The sequence below is a fragment of the Rhineura floridana genome, chromosome 7 (assembly GCF_030035675.1).
Source record: "Rhineura floridana isolate rRhiFlo1 chromosome 7, rRhiFlo1.hap2, whole genome shotgun sequence".
NCBI classification, from domain to species: domain Eukaryota; kingdom Metazoa; phylum Chordata; class Lepidosauria; order Squamata; family Rhineuridae; genus Rhineura; species Rhineura floridana.
This window is the reverse complement of record NC_084486.1, coordinates 115,114,971-115,135,204: the sequence shown is the minus strand read 5'-3', so window position 1 is coordinate 115,135,204 and position 20,234 is coordinate 115,114,971. Positions and strand designations below refer to the sequence as shown.

The window sequence follows — 20,234 nt, the reverse complement described above, 5'->3', positions numbered from 1 at the left end:
GCAAGGGCTGATGGGAATTGGAGTCCAACAGCTTCTGAAGGGTTTCAGGTTCCCCATCGTTTTTTAAAAAAATAAAAAATAAAACAAAACAATGGGTATCAATATACATAACCTGGCTTGGGAGTTCTGATTTCAATACCACAATTGGTAATTGCTGTTTAAATGCTGTTAATTATCTCAGAATGTAGTCAACTTATGTGTACCATAGAGTGAATTATGGCACTCTGCTTCAAGAGAACCAACAACTTCAAGGTAAGTTATGTTGCAATGAAATATTCTGATAATTTACCCAGTTCTGCAATGAGGCTGTATTATATATGTAATGAGCTTGGAAATAAGACTGGCCATGCCGTTCCCAACACTGGAATTTTGAAGTGTGCAAAACTTTTTCTGCCACAGCACACATTTCCTTACCAGCATCACCATAATACTTTGCTTGTAGAGTTTCAGTAGCTGCTAGAAAGAAGCAAAGAACATCCAAAGAACTAGAGATTCAAGCAGTGGTGGAGTCAGTGGCAAGCAGTCAATGAAATGGCCCACTGGTGGGAGCCATCAGCCATTATTGTGAGGTGATCATGGTAAGAGGGATCTTCACAGTCTGACCGGTCAGGAGACAGAGGTGTCTCAGTCAGCACTGTGCAAGCATGTGGTCACTGATGGGCTAACCATCTCTTCTCATGTCAGTGCTCTGTAATAAAGCCAGGAGCAGCTAGCAAGTCAGCAATCACATGCTTGCATTATGCTAATAAAGGACTTCCATTATTACCTCCTGTTTTTTTTTTAACTGGACCCTCCCCCTCCCCCATCCTTATTCAGCTGTGGCTGATATTTCCCACTAGTGAATTGCTTCATTGGCTAATTCTGAGTGGAAAAGGGTGCATGAAAAATCCTGTGCCTCTGGAGTTTGAAGGTAAAGTATGAACACATGAGCAATACTAGCATCACAGCACAGAAGGACTAATAAGACACACAGAGGACATAGAGTGAGCTGATAACCATAGGGAGCAGCTGGCTAGCCTAATGGGGGTAATGAATGTTAGCACCACATCTGGTGCATTTGGATCAAAGTATAGTTCAATCAATTTTATGTACATTTGAATCAATCTTTAATTCAGAATCGGGGAAGTTCAGAGCAAGCCAGAAGAACATCAGCCCAACAACTTACTTTTGAGAAAGAGAAATATAAATCCTACACTCCAGGAAAGGAAGTAACAGCCCTGAGCATATTTTCCAGGTACATATATGGTCTTCTGCTCTAGCCAGTCTTCTCTGTTGCTGTTTAATTCCTCAGCCTTCTCAAATTTGCATGCTTGCTTGCTTGGGGGGATGTGGGACTGATTGGGAATGAGATGTGCACTTCTCCCATTTTTAAAATGATCTTTCTTGGAAAAGCTACAAAAGACTCAAAGTAGGGCTATTTTTAGCATTCTCCAAGAAAGCTTGATGGTGATAGTGTGAACGAATGGATTCCAAAAGGAGCCAAGGAGAGTTTGGCCATAAGTACTTTAACCAAGCATCCAACTTCCACTTGCCTTGAGTTTAATGGAAGTGGGTAGCATTATTGCAGGGGGCACCACGGCATGTATTCTGAAACTCCAACCCCCCCAAGATTGATTTATATTTTTATTAGATTTTATGTGTCCATGGTATTAAGAAAAGCTAGAAATGGCTCTTCCCATTCCTTGAATGGGGTGAATTATGGAAGAAACACATGACTTGTTTGTTAGTGCATGATGGGCTATAAAAGGTGGCCTGACCCTCAAGTGTTTTCTCTTCTTCCTTTGCAGCATCCTGCCCTCCCAACCTTAGGGCAGTATGGGTTTTTCCAGTTGCTGTGCAGGGCTGAGCAGGAATTCTTGGGGTGCATCTTAACTGGTGTGCCTTTATTTGTCTGCTCCAGTCTGTTCTAAATTTGATTGATTTATGGTGATTGATTTATGGGTTTGATTTGGCTATTTGGTTAATTGCAATGTGGGCAGGTAAGTGGCTTGAAACACTAGTAAGCACCCTGAGGTACACTTGGGTGGAGGGCACTTTACTAATCCCATGCCATTACTGACTGGCTTGGTAAGGGGAGCTTGGTCTGGGGCTCTTGGGGCCTGGCATATGTCACCTGCTGAATGTTAAACAGAGAAGTGGGAACAGTTGGCATCAATCAGGTCACGCACACCCAATGAGTTTCCTTAATGGCGAGGGAAACTTTGCTTGCCAACACACTAGCTTTGGTAATGGAACTTATCTGGGGTGGTTTGGTCCACCACAGCAGGCAGGAGGTCTTTCTCACTTCCTGCAGCACAGGTTATGACTGCTGGCACCTATTTGCTAAGACTGGTGCATATCCTCCTTTTTATATTTAATAAATATAAACCTTATACCATCTACTGTCTCATCAAGTCTTCAGTCCAGATGTGGGGCAATTAGTGTTTGCATGGTATTGAGATTATCTTTTGGAACAGAGATTTCAGACTAAAAAATTAGACACTAGAGTCTGGGACTTCACAGCTTCCAAAAAGCTGTGGAAAGATGGGGAGTAGGAAATCAGTTAAGTCTACTTGATTGTTAGAGCTGGATGCTACATTCAGGATAAATTTATAGGATCTGCCAAGATGTTCCAACATCTGCCATTGGTTCAGAATTCATTATGGAACTTGACTTCACTGCATCATGCACCCTTAGTTCCTGGCACAGATTTATGCCAGGTGTAGTGAAAAAAATTATGAAAAACATAAAACTCACCTGCAGCATGCTTGGTATGACATGGCTTTCAATTTATCAGGCCCTGTCATATCTTGGTACTTTAGTTTTCCTAAAATGATAAAAGTAAGGATGCTTTTGCTTTGCTGCTTTCTGTTTTGTTTTTAAAAGTTTACTAATTCAATGAAAACCAAAACAGTTTCCCCCTGTTTAAATAATTAATTTAATTGATTTTATCAATTGTATGCTTTGTGTAATTTTTATGCACATCACTTAGAAACTTCAGTGACTAAGTGTTATATAAATAGCTGAAATAAATACATTAATAAAATAAAATAAATGCCATATATATACTTTAACCAAGACGATGTGCAATAGATTTTCATTTAAAAGAGTCTTACTTCTAGGTAGGGATGGGAGAGAAACTTTATTTAGTTTGCATTTAAAGCTGAAACTGTCAGATTTGCACTTTTTGAAACAATATGAGAACAGAAACACAGCCATCCTTTGAAATTCACACTTATCCAAATTTTGTGATGCAGTTCTACAACCAAACAATGTTTATTAAAATATATACATTAGGGGGAAATGTGCTTAAAAATGAATATATTAGTGAAAATAACATACAAAAATGCATTATATTAGGGGAAATTGCTTCCAAAATGTGTACATTAGTCAAAACTGCACACAAAACGTGTTTATTGGGAATGCTAAAGAATTTTAATGAGGATTTTTTTTAAAAAAAGGCAAATTGCTACAGAAATGCAGAGAAATGAATTTAAGATTGGGAAACCAAGAAACTGGGAAATCTACATATCTTTGAATTCCTACTCCTAGGATAAGAATTAGAAACAAGTAGATCTAACATGCAAGAGAGACCTTGAACATAAAGTAAATGACTGTAGAATGGGAAAAGAGGAAGATGGGCTGTCTCAAGAACCGGCCATGTAGTAAATGTATGGCATAAATCTAGAACCAAAGCGGTGGGGGCAGGGGGAACCTTGCTTTTGCAGCATTGATTTTCAGTGATGAAAAGAGAATTTGGATCAATGGATTTATATATATATTTCCATTATTTGATGATATCTAATTATATTTTTCTCTAGCCTTTCCTCTGGGAAATTCAGGATGGCATTTCAGTCTCATGATAAACTAGAGAAAATGATTTGACTCCAAAACTGTGGTTTGCTCCAGGCCACACTGTGACCTTCATAGGAAAGAAGAGGTTAAAAATTAAGATTCCCAATATATAATAGCCATAGCACCAAACTATCTCAATAATCAAACGATAAAAAGGGACCCGATCAAAAAACACCAATCATTAATATTATCAAAGACATTATGGATCTGAAAGTTTATTGAAATCCAACAATTATCCTTCCAACACCCTCTTGAGGCTTGTAATATGCCATAGTAAAGAACTGTGCAGTAGAATTGTGCAGACTATGAAGCTGTGATCTGACCCATAGGAGGACATACATCTTTTCCCTATTAGGTCATTTCCCACAAGACTAGAACAGATGTGAGAAGTATCCTTTGAAGCAGATAGGAGATGGTAAGCAGCACCTGATCATGTTGGGTCTAGGTCATTACACATCTAATAAATAATTGAGGAGTCCTCCTTTGAAGTTGTACAGAGGAAGGTCAGCTGACCTGGACCAGCTGTGGCCCTTGGTCAGCTGACTTACTCAGGTTTTCAGCAGCCACATTAAAAGTCAGGCTGGGCATTCCAGGCAGGGGGTTGCCAACCCTGCTTTGATATGGATATTGTTGCAGGGAACCCCTAGTCAAGCCTTACCAACAGCACAAACCTAACAATATCTACTCAGAAGTAAGTCCTGTTGAGTTCTATGGGGCTTATTGGAAATTGACTGCCTTCAAGTCGATTCTGACTTATGGCAACCCTACAAATACGGTTTTCATGGTAAGCAGTATTCAGAGGTGGTTTACTATGGCCTTCCTCTGAGGCTGAGAGGCAGTGACTGGCCCAAGGTCACCCAGTGAGCTTCATGGCTGTGTGGGGATTCGAACCCTGGTCTCCCAGGTCGTAGTCCAACATCTTAACCACTACCCCACACTGGCTCTTTTTAAGTGTGTTTAGAATTGCAGCCTTCAGGGGCATCCATCTTTACTCCAGAGTGCTCCCCTCTAACATCTCCATCATGCTAAGCTTTCTTCCTACAATGGCCTTCTGGTGACTGGCCTGACCTGAGAGCACTCAAACCTTCTTGCCAGAAGCAAGTAGTCTAGATTAAATGTTCCTTACCCAGGCTCTCTAAACGGGTGAGAAGGAATGATCCCGGCCCCTCATCTAGACCTGGAAATACCCTCATTTAACTAGTTTCTATCTTATTTTCCAGGTTTTTTTTCTTTGAGTGGTATGCTCCAGTTAACTGTGGTTAATGCTTAATGTATCATGCTTAATGACATTGCTAGGGCCTGCCCCCTATGACATCAATAGAGCCCACCCCTATGACATCAGTAGGGCCCACCCCTGAAATCTCAGGGTTTGGGATGCTTCTGACCTGGCAACCCTAAGCCTGGCTGAGCCAGGACCCAGTCAGCTTAGCCAGAGATCAACCATATCCTAACTCCCTTCAGCCTGGCGTAAAACCCTGTAGAACTGAGACCTAATGCCATTTATGTATTTCTCCCCACTTTTTCCAATGACTGATTACAAAGGGAAGGAATTACAGTAGCATAGAAAGAGCTTGCAAAGAGGTAGCATAGTAATTTTACCCATGGTCAGATCTCTGGATTCAGAAATGTATTTGAATATAAGGTTCTGGACACAGGTGGAATCTGTGCATTACTGATTTATGAGTGACTCTTACATCTTCAATACTTAGAAAATTAATGTGCAAAATGCTGCTTTATAAATGTATTGTTTAGAGTAAAAATCTATAACTACAAGCCAGAGTCCAATGTGCACGTGACTGCTTCCATCTTTCTTTATGGAGGGGAAACTGCATTTGCATATGTTTTGTGTGCACAAACCTGTATCTTACAGAAAAGTGAATAGGAAGCCCCTAGACGTTTGTGTGTGTGTATATGAGTGTGTGTATGTGCATGTATAGGGAGTTCATCAGTATCTCAGAGTCTGAAAGTTAGCCTTGATAGAGCTATAAACCTTGTCTTAAATATTTGAGTAAGATTTTAATTTAAATAGCTTTATATTTTATAAGATTAGATAAAATTGTAATTGCATGTAAATTATACTGTATTGCATTACTGGCTGGGTCATCTGGCACACCCAGAGTGTGCTGGAGAGACTGATCTGGCCTCTACATCAAGAAGTCCCCATCATGTATTTTTTTTAAGCTGGTTCACTCCATCTACCTGGATACCTTCAAACACCTACCTTCTTGTGTAACTTGCTCTGATATAGATTTATGTACACTTTTGTAATCCATCTTTGGCACATAGGATGACCATACGTGGAGTAATTATTAATACATCCTTTATCTTTGGCATGCACAGCTCAGTAGAAGTATGCATGTGTTGCATGTAGAAGAACCTTGCCTACGGCCTTGGAGATCTACTGCCAGGAAAGATAACAGTACTGTGCTTGACGGACAGTATGGAACAGGTACAAATTAGTAAAATTCTCCTTTGGACAGATGTTCCCTAATGTCTGAGAACACATGGGAACATTGTAGGTGAGGTTCCCATTTTTGCTGACCCAAATATTTTGGAGGCACATTCTGTCTTCATACAAAACTGAGAGAGTTGCATTCAAATGCAAAGGTCATACAGATAAAATGCAGTGCAAGATTCAGTGTGAAATTTCAGCTGCTGTGAGATAAGTTATGAGCTGTGAAGAAGCAAGCCAATATTGTTTTGATTACAAATGACTGAGGTGAGATGTGTCTTTGTGATGGAATCTACCTTCATCTTTGGAGCTGCATATTATCCAATATTATTTGGAGCATCATTTTAAACACCCTTGAGACTTTATCATCACCAGTGTTCTGGTTTTGAAGCTACTGGTATTTTATTATCAGAAGACAAAAAAAGAGAGGTAGAAAAGGGAAGATATATCAAAGCACTGAACTATTTCCCCACTGAAATGGCAGTGCTGTGGAACTATTGTGGCCACCAAACTTGGCTTTAAAGGGCTGATATGGGTAGTTTGGATCATGCTAAAGGAGTGCAAAGGTGTCATGGCCCCGTCAGAGGACTCCTCAGATGAGGACGACTCGGGAGTAACAGCAGCAGACCCAGGAGCAGCAGGAGACATGGAGGAGCCTCCTGAGAATCCAGCTCCTTCTGCCCCTCAGCTGCAGAGCACCCCAGGGACAGCAGAGGCCCTACAGCCAGACACAGACAGTGAACAGGATACTCCCCCCTCACCTGCAGAATGTAGACAGCAGAAGGTCAGGCAGAAGAGAGGCAGGCCTGTCTCCTTAAGGCCCAAACGCTGAGGGCTCACACCTGCTGTCCATCCTGCTCTTTATAAGGCATACCTTGGCTGCAGCCTGTTGCTGACTGCAACGTCAGGCGTGGCTTTGTGTAGACCTAGTTTCCCTGCAGCATCTCTTTGACTGACCTCCTTGGCAATTGATCCCGGACCTCCACTGACCTCGCTTCTGGACTTCTGACTCAGCAAGTACGCTTCGGATAGGCCTGGCAGATTTACAACCTGACTGCTGGCTAAGGACTTTCCTTCCCTGCCAAAGACCCAGGAATTTCCAGCCCCCCCTGACACTGCTGATGCAGTGTAGAGCTGACAAAAGGGTTGGTGGTGGCAGGAGGGAGCAGCAAGTGCAATTTACTGCTTGGCTGCTCAACAGGGAGCAAGCTGTATTCAATCCAGTAAGAACTAGTAAACAGGCAGTATTTCAGACAGGATCTGCTATGTGGGAGGGAGTTATCCTTTAGTCTGATTAATCAAGATAACAAATTAATGTTGGTCTGTTATTTGTTTCATTTTCTTTCATATATATATCTCATCCCGTGGCCTAGTCTGCATGTTTTCCAGAGCTGTGTAGATGTCACTGCGTCCATGGGTGCTTCCATGAATTAGACAATGTGCATTGCTGGTGGCACACTCCAGAATGGATTGGATGTCATGAATGGAGATGAATCTGTCATGTACACCACCAGGAGGGTCAAAGTTACTGTTTTACTATGCAATGTATAAGACAGAAGGGTGTCTTCTAGTTCTCAATTGTCCCACCATCTTCTCTTGCTGGTGTGCAAAATCTGCTTGCTCACAAATGAAATATTGACAAACGGATTCAAAAGGCCTTGTTATTATGCTTTACTGTACTACAGATTTAGCACCTCTGCAATAAAAAAGTAGGACAGCTTATGCATAGAGCAGAACCACATAGTGAATCTTTAACTGGATGGTATCATTTTAGGCTGTGGAGGAAGGGAGGGGTTACCTGTGCTTCCTTCCAGCTCCAAAATAAATACAAAAATAGCAGTACCGGAGAGGATAGTGAGATGAAACCTTCTCCCTAAAATGGGGGAGCAGATAGTCTCTTCCCCTTCAGTCTGAAGCTCAGGAATAACTTTATCCCTTGATTGCATATAATGTATAAATTTGGCTGGAGAGCCTAATAAAAATCTATGCACATGCCTTCCTCACCACAATGTTTTCTGTTCTCTGTGGGATGAAATTATTCTGCTGTTCATTTTAAGGAACACATAACTCTCCAGGATTGCTAAGTAATTTTGCACTAGCCCTGGAATGGGTGATAACTAAAATGAAAAATTGTAGTATTTTTCAAATTCATTCATCCAGTTTAAGCATTACATCTCTTTGACAAATGCACATGTTTGTGTCTTTGGGGCATAGTAATCTCCATCTGATATGTTTTGGAAGTGCTTAATTCACCAGTTGGTAGCTTGTGCCTCTGGAATTTAGCATCTGTGGTGTTAATAATATACAGCTTAATCCTATGCCTGCCTTCTTAGAAGCAATGGTGGTACAGTTCAATCAGACTTCATTTCAGTTAAGTGTGAATACGACTGTAACCTAAGAGTTCTAACTTAATACACATAAGGCAATTGGAATGTAATAACTGAAAGATAATAGCCACGATCCAAGGATAATGCATGCATGCACATTTATGTGTGCATACACACACACCTCCCATTTTCCTTTCCTGATGCCACCATGAATAGTGAAGTTCATATTCAGCAACTAACAAAGTCAATTTCTTTTAGAAACAGGTGTTGCAAGCTCATCAGAGGACCTTTGAGTACAATGCACATAAGTCCCTCAACTCTGTCTTCTTAAGCTATCATACGAGATAAGGCAGGGATGGGAAACTTCTGGCCCTGGGCCAAATATGGCCCTCCAAGCCTCTCTATTTGGCCCTCAGAAGTCTCCCTAGAACACACCCTTCATGGAGTCTGATTTGAACCCCAAATGTTTTTTCCTGGCTAAAATACGTCATTGAACTGTGATCATGCTGCTTGCTTGTCTGGATGGAGGACACATAGAGTTGTGCGTTTGTAGAAACTAGCCTACTGTACAAAAATAAAGCTTACATTTGCTGATCTGCTCAGTTTGGCCTCTGGCCCTGCCCACCACTGCCATGTTAAGAACATAAAGCCATAAGAAGAGCCTGCTGACTCAGGGCAGTGGCCCATCGAGTCCAGCATCCTGTTCTCACAGTGGCCAACCAGATGCCTGTGGGAAACCCATTAGTAGGATATGAGCGCAAGAGCACTCTCTGCTCCTGCAATTTCCAGCAACTGGAAGCATACTACTTCTAACTGTGCAGGAAGCGCATAGCCATTGAAGCTACTAGCCTTTGATACCATTATCCTCCATGAATTTGTCTAATCCTCTTTTAAAGCTAACCAAGTTGGGGGCTATCACTGCCTCCTCTGGGAGTGAGTTCCATGGCTTAATGATGTGCTGTGTGAAGAAGTACTTTCATTTATCTGTCCTGAATCTTCCAGCATTCGGCTTCATTGGATGTCCACAAGTTCTAGTGTTATGAGAGAGGGAGAAAAACTTCTCCATCCACTCTCTTCATGCTATGCATAATTTTATACACTTCTATCATGTTGGCTCTGGCTTGCCTTTTCTCTAAACTAAATAGCCCCAAATGCTGCAACCTTTCCTCATAGGGGAGTTGCTCCACCCCTTTATCATTTTGGTTGCCCTTTTCTGAGCCTTTTCCAGGTCTACAATATCCTTTTTGAGGTAAGGCAACCAGAACTGTACACAGTATTCCAAATGCAGCCACACCATCCATTTATATAATGGCATTATGAAATCAGCAGTTTTATTTTCAGTTTCTTTCCTAATGATCCCTGGCATGGAATTTGCCTTTTTCACAGCTACCACTCACTGAGTCGACATCTTCATTGAGCTATCCACTACGACCCCAAGTTCTCATTCCTGGTCAGTCACTGCCAGTTCAGACCCCATAAGCATATATGTGAAATTAAGATATTTTGCTGAAACATGCATCACTTTACACTTGCTCACATTAAATTGCATTTGTCATTTTACCACCCATTTATTCAATTTGGAGAGGTCCTTTCGGAGCTCTTCACAATCTCTTTTTGATTTAATGACCCTGAAAGTTATTATCATCAGCAAACCTGGCCCTATCAGTACTCATCTCTAACTCTAGATCATTTATGAACAAGTTAAAAACCACAGGTCCTAATCTCAATCATTACAGGGCTGGCGCCAGAGGGTGGCCAGGTCGGGCCCTGGCCCCTGCAGCCCAGAGGGGCCCCTGAAGGGGCCCTTCTTAAGATGGGAGGGTAGTGCTCCCATTCAGCAATCCGTGGCAGTGTCGGCTCCCAACCTTGCTGCGGATCACGTAGAGGAAACTGCCAGACACCACACTAATACAGTCAGTGTTGGCTATGGTAAGCCTGCACACACACCCCACCAACCTACACTGTGCACACCTGCCTGCCATCAACCAAGATGAGTTGATGGGCTGATGCCCCCACCGCCATCTTGGTTGATGGCAGGCATGCACACACAGCATGCATGTCATTCACAGGGATAGGTGGGATGTGTGGTCAGGCTTTTTAGCCCTGTACTGCCTGTATGTCTCCTTGGGAGACTACACATTTTTATATCCCTCCATTGGGAGAACTGTCCATTTATTCCTACTCTCTGTTTCCTGCTACTTAACCAATTCCTGATCCACAAGAGGACCCCTCTACTTACTGCATGACTGCGAAGCTTACTCAGCAGACTTTGGTGAGGTACTTTGTCAAAAGCTTTTTGAAAGTCCAAGTACATTGTGTCAGCCAGATTGCCTCTTATCCATATGCTTGTTGACATGCTCAAAGAACTCTAATAGGTTGGTGAGACAAGACAAATCTTGCAGAAACCATGCTGGCTCTGCTTCAGCAAGACTTGTTCTTTTATATGCTGAGTTTTTAAATCTGTAATAATGTTTTCCACCAGTTTCCCTGGGACAGATGTTCAGCTCACCAACCTGTAATTGTCAGGATTCCCCTTGGATCCTTTTTAAAAAATTGGTGTTACATTAGCCACTTTTTAGTCTTCAGGTATGGAAGCTGATCTGAAGGACAAGCTGCATATTTCTGTTAGAAGATTAGTAATTTCACACTTAAGTTCTTTGAGAACTGTCAGGTGGATGCTATCCGGACCTGGCAATTTGTCAATTTTCATTTTGTCCAATAGGCCTAGAACTTCATCTCTCATCACCACTATCTGCCTTAGTTCCTCTGACTCCTTTCCTGCAAAAAAAGCATTCAGCATCTCTGCAATCTTCTTATCCCTCTTTAGCACATACTGCATTTGACTCCCTTGTCATCCACTACTTCCCTAGATGACCCCCTACTACTAACATATTTAAGGTTTTTGTTATTGTTTGTGTTTTTAGCAATGTGCTCCTCAAAATCTTTTTTGGCATCACATATTATCTGTTTGCACTTCTTTTGCCAAAGTTTGTGTTCCTGTTTGTTCTCCTGATTTGGACAAAACATCAGTTTTTTGAAGAAAACTTTCTTGCCTCTAATAGCATCTTTGACTCTGCTTGTTAACCATGCTGGCATCCTCTTGGCCATAGTGGTACCTTTCCTGATCTGCACTATACATTCCATTTGAGCTTCTAATTTTGTGTTTTTTAAACAACCCCCAAGCATTTTGGAGTGATTTGACCTTTTTGATTTTGCCTTTTGATTTCCTTTTTACAAATCCCCTCATATTGCCTTTGGAAGGTTGCCCAAAAGGGCCTTGGACTAAAAAGGATTCCCTACCCCTGAGATCAGGGAATGCAGTCAACAAGTCAGTCCACCATTTTTGGCAGTATGTATCTTAAAGCTTAATCTTATACATATCTGCTCAGAAATAAGTCCTATTGTTCAATGACACTCCCAGGTAGATGTGTATAGGATTGCTGCCACAGGGGTAGAATTTGTAGGCAGTCATGTCCCCCATATGAAACTTGGTTAATAGTGCTATTTAGACCAATTGATGTATAGTACAGACTTAAATTGGTTTAAGAGTGATGTCATCTTCTCAGCGAGTTCTATGATTATAGTTCTATGTAGAAAAAATGGGCATCTCTAAAACCACGGTGGCTAACCTGAGGCCCTCCAGATGTTGTTGGACTCCAGCTCCCATCAACCACAATCATCATGGCCAATAGACAGGGATTATGGGAGTTGTAGTCCAGCAATGTCTGAAGTAGGTCATAGGTTAGCAACTCCTGCTCTAAAATAATTATCTTCAAACTACAAGTCTCAGGATACTTTGGGGGAAGGCATAGCATTTAAAGTGATATCACACTAAAACAGGTTTGAGTTTAGATGGGTCCTTTATGCAACTTTTGTATTATAATGATGTCACTATTCTTTGATTTGTAATGATAATTTTACTTTCTGTTTTTCATTTCGTGTTTGAATGCATAAGAATTCAAATAACCACCCTGATATTTTACTTTTATGAATAACAGCAAACAATTAAATAACGTTTTCTTTTTAAGAAAAGAAGGGGCTCAAAACTGAGTTCATACACATAAATACTTATTAAACTCAAATTTACTTTCAAACAAGAGTGTAGTAAGGGAGAACTGGGAAGGACTGCAGCTCTGGGACTTTTTTTTTCAGAGCAAGAACGATTATATCATCTGCTAGAGTGCCAGGGTAACTGACAGACCTTCCTTGCTCTGGTAAATGAATAAGGTGATAACACAGCTTCCAAGTTTGTTTGTGACAGATTAGCATGGAGGAAGTCAGAGAATGAAGAAAATAATGAAGGAGAGGCTGGGTGCTTCTTTCCTTTTCTTTGATAGGGTTCCTATTTTGTGATAGCAATTTAAATGGTAATACTTCTTTGCAAGATTGTCTCAATTTCTAATTAAAAGCTAAATGTTCATTGCATTTTAACTGGCTGAAGATCTTTTGTTAAAGCTCAATGTGTTTTACAAGTTGAACCTATGCAGTCAGAAGTAAGCACCCCTGAGTTCAATGGCGCTTACTCCCGCACTGTCCAACCCAAAGACGACGGAACCAGACTGAGATTAGATGTGATCTGTTTCTTGTTTTATTAATGTGATGGTCATATCCAAAGAGGTGCTCTTCATAAACCTGTCTACCCTGACTCACTACTTTCCCTAGCTATCCTACCTAAGCAGTCTGTGCTGCGTGTGGGGAGAGTTGACTCAGTACTAGAGTCTTGAGAGGCACCTGCTTAAGTAGGGAAAGTCTTCATGCGTAAACAACAGCTCTGACAGAGTTCCACCGTCTGAAAATCTCTCTTCTTGTGCCTTCTTGCACGGGGTGAGGGAGGGCAAGCCTCAGACGGCCCATCCAACAGCAGAGCTTCGCTAGATGACAATGCGGGCTCTGAAAGTGGGATGCTGATTGGTGGGGAAGCATTTGAAGTGCCAGGTGGGGATTCCTGCATGGGCGGGGTTGGCATAAGTGAAGGGTTGCTTCCCAATAGTTTAGGTGGGGGACTTGCAGGCAGGGGTGGAACTGCCTCAATGGGGGTGCTGGCCACAGGAGTCTGAGGGCTGTCAGAGCCCTCCCTTCCTCCAATGCCCCCAGGAAACTCATCCTCCTCTGACTCCTTTTCCTGATCTAACTCTCCCTGAGCCTGGGGTGCAACACGTACTATGCATGGGATTGTAGTCAAGCTGATCCTAATAAACTGGGTATTATGTACTTCTGCACACACAAACACAAACAGGCATATATAAAACAATACATCAGCACAGTTGCTTATATTTTTAGACTCTTTTTTGGGGCGTGGCTATGGGGACTGTTATGACTGAGCCACTCCACTCCAAAATTTAGCACTATGGCACTGTTTCACAGAACTTCTCCTTCCATTGTTTTAGAACAGTAACTCATTAAGAAACTAAATGCAAGCACCATTAAGAGGAAACAATCTGGCCAATGCTGGCCAATCTCCATCAGTTCATGCCCCAGCTCTCCTTTCCTTAACAGGTAAAGAATAATAGCTTTACTGCAACACATTGCAGCTAAATGAAAATTAAAATTTTGGTTACATGCTTTGAGACAACGGCAGAAATTCTAAGTGAATAATTGTCTCTGCTGCTATCTCCTTTTGCTTATAATCAAATACTTCCCACAATATTTGGTAGGAGACCAAGCTGCCTCTAGAGAAAAGGGATAAAGCTACATTAGCTATTTTATTAACTAGGGTTAGAATTCATGTTGGGGAATTGAATTTCCCATAAATATTAAAACAATGTGCAAAAACTCTTCGCTGTGTTACAAAATATTATTTCAAACACTTAGCATTTTTAGTTTATCAAGGAAGAAAGGAAGAACGAAAGTTTGCAGCATCACATATAAGCTAATAAATGGCACTTCTGTGTAAACTCTTGCCTTGATAAATTACTAACATCATGCTTGGGTAATCACTTTTAATGAAAGAAAATGTCCCTGTGAGTTAAATGATCATTGAGAAGTTGATATGGTGCAAATAGTGTACTCCCAGTCGATCTCATTTTTGAGTTATTGTCAAGACGGGCCCTGAGCAACTCTTTAGTGCTATTTGGCTATCATGTTGGTACAGTGATGTTTATTTCAGCTAGTGAAATTCAGATCTGAAGACAGTATTGCATTATTTACCAGCTTTCTCTGGCAGTGGAAAGAGGTGAAATTTGGACAAGTGTGCAGGTGCATACCTTAAATTTGTGTTCCTGTAATTTCAGGGATTCTTGCACCACAATGCTCTAACATTATCTAAGTAGGGTGCTTGGGGTTTTCATACAAGGTACAGGGACCTGTGGACCCTGCTTCATATTGGATTTCAGAATTCAAGGTCATGTGATCCATCACATTTTACCTCACGTTGACATAGTCTTTTGGGTGGAGCAATGACTGGACTCACTGGGCCCTAAATTAGTGCCAGCAGCATGTCAAGTAGGGATTTTATATGTGCACCACCAGCAGTCAAAGAAGGCAGTGGTAGAACGATCAGCCAGACTAGCTATGGAAGCATCCCTACCATAATAGGTCAGGTCAGATTGGATGATTCTCCTAGTTCCCTCGGTGCTGGTATGCTTGCTGCCTATAGATCCTTTTCCTTTCTCAGCTCTCAACTATAGCTCAGTGGTAAGAGTACATGCTTTACATGCAGAAGGTGCCAGGTTCAATCCTCAGCATTTCCAGTGCAAATGATCCGGTTGGAGGTGATAGGAAAGGCCTCTTCATTCTTGAGGCCCTGAACAGTCACTGCTAGGCAGAGTAGGCAAAACTGGATTAGGTGAACCAGTGCTCTGACTTGGGATAAGGCAGTTTTGTATGAAATATGATGCACATTAATTAGTTATGCTATGCATCAACTGCATTTCCATTATTATTGCACATCACTGTACTTTATGCGTATAGGGTTGTGCCAACAAACAGCTGACACCACTGTGAATAAAATGCCTTTAGGATCACAGGTAGGCGAGCCATTGGAGATAATTGGAACTGTTAGGAAGAGCAAGAGAGATTAACAAACAACATTCATGTCCCATTGCCCAAGATTCTAATAAGTCTTCTCATCTAATCTGTTCATGTTACAATCATCATAATCGTTATGGTTTATTTTTTATGCCACCTTTCCATAATAATCTATGCTGAAGGTAGCTCACAACATGAAAAAAAATGTTATATAATTCACAGCAGAATTAAATTTTGGTCCAATCAGAAGCCCCTAAACAACACCCCAGAGTGATGGTGTCAATCTGTGAACTTTCATATTTATATAGGAAGGAAGAATTTTATATATGTTTTAACAGTTAACAAATGTTAGATAATTTAGTCCTTATTTTGAAAATAATTCGGTATGGGCAACTCATGCTGTTTTATATATTAATATGTCATACTTTTTTAAAAAGAAAAAAGAAAGAAAATATTGTTGGCATATTTCAGAAGGGGACTCAGTACACCACAAATATTTTTCTTACAGCAGATGGGCTGGAATATAGGACATTTACAATGCAACTGGGATGAAAAAATTATAGCTTCCTATTGATTTTATGCCATCCTTTCTGAGCCGTGTTTGAACAGATGTGTTTATGGAAGGAAGTACATTTACTAACGCTAGGTTTTGGCTGAATATTTCAGAAGATGAAACTATAAATGCTACTACTAGTCAGTGTAGATTGTGAGAGGCACACAAACAAATATTCCATATACAAAACCCTTGATTATTTAATGTAGTCTAATATATACTTAAATGTTGCAGATTTTCTAAAATAATTCTTTGATTTCCCTCCTCCCCACCCCACTTGCACATCATGAAAGCCAAACTTTTGTTTTATTAGTTATTTGATTAATGAGCTAAGGCTTAAGAGAATGTATTTCACGTTCAAGTCATGAAATTAGCTGCTACCATGGCATCTCAAACAATAAACACACCAGCACAAATGTTGTGTAGGTTTGCTAGGTCATTTCATAAGTTTCCAATGATTGAATCCATCACATATTTTTCATTATTGGCTCTGGAGGATGCTTTTGCAATTAATGCCTCTAGCTGAAATACACATTTGGTCTGTCTGTAAATGTGTGCAGTGGTTCTTAGAGAAACCCTTATATTAAAGTTCTGATTCACAGTAATTTCACTCTGTAAGGGGTGTGTGTGTGTCTGTGTGTAGCAAATGGGACAAGTATTTCCCACAATCTCGTGTGCTGATATTAAGCAAAAATGTAAAATTTAAAACAGCCTTTTAGCTCAGCGGCTATTCTATAGTAGAGATGCATGGAAGTATTGAATTAGAACTGATTTGAGAGATTTGATTTTTCCATTTTGACATGAATAAAGACAATTGCTGTGCACCGCCCAGAGAGCCTTCGGGCTTTGGGCGGTATAAAAATTGAACAAAATAAATAAATGGTTTCCTGTCCCATTACAACTTAGCACCATCATCCTAGTATTGCTACCAGCTATTACTGCTGTTTCATTGACATTGTTTCAAATTACATTTCTTTGCCGTGTAATCCCACTGATACCTAAGTCTTGAAACTATGAACCTCATTTATTTGGTCAGGCTGAGAGGCAGTGACTGGCCCAAGGTCACCCAGTGAGTTTCATGGCTGACTGGGAATTTGAACCCTGGTCTTACAGGTCATAGTTCTATGCCCTAGCCATTACAGCACACTGGCTCTCAGTATGATACTGCTTTAATGGTACAGTGAAGATAGGACCTAAGGCAGTCTTACTATCAGGTTTATTTATAAACTACACACAAATGGCACATGACTAAAAATTAATAGGAGGGAAAAAGCAAGCTTAGGCTAGGTGTAGGAATGGAAGGATTGGCACATTTTGGTTCTCTCTGTTTCTCATTTTTCCAATCTTAAATTCAGTTCTTCATATTTCTCCAGCAATTTCCATTTGCAGCCCGTAGCTGGGAAATGAAGATGCAAAACAAGATAAAGTATGGGTAAATCAAGGGCCATGTTTATTTAAATAAAGCCAATTAAGTGCTTGATTGTATAACAAATAATCTGCAGAGAAAAGTGCGGGACTGAACTCTTACCCAATCGGGCGAGGACACCCTGCTGTGGAAAAGGGTATGGTCCAAGCCCAAGCCCCATCCCTGGGCCCCATCCCCGCAGGGTGCTTAGCCTTCCTGCTCCACTCCCCCCAGGGCCATACAACTCTGAGGAGGTGTTACAGGTTAGCCCCCAAGGTGAACCTTATTCTGTCAACAGGCCTCACAACCTGGAAGGCAAGCCTCAGATCACACCTTTCAACTTAAAGGGTGCCTAAGGATGCTCACCTACCCTGTGAAATTCCCGCACATATCTGCCACAAAAGAGGCCAAACTAAATGAAGCCCAAGCACATGCCACAAAATGGTGGCCATGCCAAAAGAAGGCCCAGGCTAGTTTACCCAAGCTGCCAGGGCTGGTGCCAGGCATGCCAGAGCCCTTGAGCCTCAGCCTGCCCTGGGCCCCAGCACCTAAACACACGCATGCACATGGCTCCTGCATGTTCCACCTACCTCTCCTGCATCCTGCTGCTGCGCACGCAGGGCTGCCATCAACCAAGATGGCAGCAGAGGCTTTTCTAAGAGGCTGATACTCCCACTGCCATCTTGGGTTGATGGCACGCATGCGTGGTATGCCACACACAAGCACGTGCACATTCCTACAATCAACCAATATGGCAGTAGGTGCATCAGCCCCTTAAAGAAGCCTCCGCTGCCATCTTGGCTGATGGCAGCCTTGTGCATGTAGTGCACGCAGTGGCAGCAAACAGGAGAGAGATAGGTGGAGCGAGCAAACGGGTGGACAGCAGGGATCCTGCTGTGGGTCATGGAAGGGGAATGCTACTCCCCCACCCTAACAAGTTCAGGGCCTGACCTGGTTGCCCTTTGGCGCCAGTCCTGCAAGTTGCTAAAATTGTGCCTGTGCATGAGTCTGCCCAAACAGCCACTTCACCTTGAGCCAAGCTCAAAATTCACCCCCTCAGCCACAAGTTGGGGCCAGGCCACACTAGGCCACTAAACGGCTGCCGCACCAAACCAACTGCCACACATGAGGTCTCCAGACACCTGGAATCAGCCCTGTGCATCCAGCAAGGCCCAGAGAGCTAATGCTAGTCGGGCAGTATATAAATCTAATAAAATAAAATAAATAAAAATAAATAAATAATAGGCCATCCAGATCTGCCCTCCAAACCCCTAGCCCCTGACTCTAAACCTCACAGGTCCAAAAAACCCGCCAATGCCACCACGAAATCCGTGTCACCGCTGCTGCTGCTCCCACACTAGGGGAGCCTCTCTCTCTCCTCCACTTGGCACACTGCTGGCCCAACCAAGCACCTGTGACCAGCAACCTGCTTCCATGTCACACAAGGCCAGAAAGAGTCCAAGGGAAGGCAGAGCAGGGCTTAAATACCCACCCCCTGCATAACATGACATGTTAGGCACACTACAATGGGGGGGGCTTTGAAGACCTCAGGGTCTGTCGATGGGCGGGATTTTTTTTAAAAAACCTCATGAAAATTCTTCAGCTTTTTAGTGCAAATGAAACCTAATAAACACATTTTTGCAATTTTTAATTGTGCATTCACTTTTGCAAGCATATATGCATTTTTGTAAACATTGCTTGGATGGTGAACTGCATCACAAAATTGGAATAAGTGCAAATTTTGAAGGATGGATGTGTTTCAGCGCTCATATTGTTTTGAAAAGTGTGAATTTAATAGGTTTGGCTTTAAATGCAAACTAAATAAAATTTCTCTCCAATCTCTAGGTAGGTCGTCACATATGCATTTTCAAGCAAGAGGAAATGCATCACCAAAGAAATGGAGGGGGGGATAGGGTTCATATTTGCATAACATTTGTGTATGCTAATGTATATATACAGATATAAATTTAGAAATTATTACCACTGAAGATGTTGAAAAAGGCTGTTTCAAATACCAAATGTCTCAGTCCATTAAGCAGGCAGGCCAGAAGAACTCCATTTCCCAGACTGCCCTAGCAGGAATGGACATAGGGATCCTCTGCAAAGATATCCATATCCAAGAAGGATATGGATGAATGCTCGATGTTGTATATAACCTCCCCACAGAAAAATCAGAATGAATGCTCAAGAGACCAGACATAGTGTAACTTCCACATAAGCTTTGTGCAAGCAAACCAGAATGAATGCTCAATAAACAGATTGTCTGTAGGACAGATTGTCTGATGGCCTGGAGAGTTGGTACAGGGGCAGGTCATTTAGAATCACAACTGAATTTGGAAAGATCTGAGCATGTCTCACAATGGCTTGTTTTCCTAATCAGAGGGATTCAATTCTGAATCCCCCAATTCCAAATTTTGACACACCACTCATTATAAAACCGCACCCCCAGTTTCTGATATGAGAAGCAATATAATCTACAAGGTACCTTAGATAAGAAAGTTCAATTCAAAAGGCAAATTGCAAATGAAAATTGACATTACTGGTGGGCATATACAACTTCCCCTAGGTTAATGCAGTGCAAAGAGAGCCACTCTAAGTTATGTGTGAACATCTTTTGAACTGAATGGCTAGACAGAAAAAATAAAGTTATATCCTTTACTCAAGTTTATTTAACTTGAATGATTTTTTTAAAAAACA

The 20,234-nt window shown here is 41.6% G+C and overlaps 1 long non-coding RNA gene across 1 annotated transcript; it reads left to right on the top strand.

The window, feature by feature from the left end:
- Positions 1-1,016: 1,016 nt before the first annotated feature.
- LOC133388506 (uncharacterized) lies at positions 1,017-8,265 on the top strand. Its single transcript, XR_009763838.1, has 3 exons — positions 1,017-1,234; positions 6,175-6,283; positions 7,660-8,265. It is a non-coding gene; the product is annotated as an uncharacterized LOC133388506 (long non-coding RNA).
- The last annotated feature ends 11,969 nt before the right edge of the window (positions 8,266-20,234 follow it).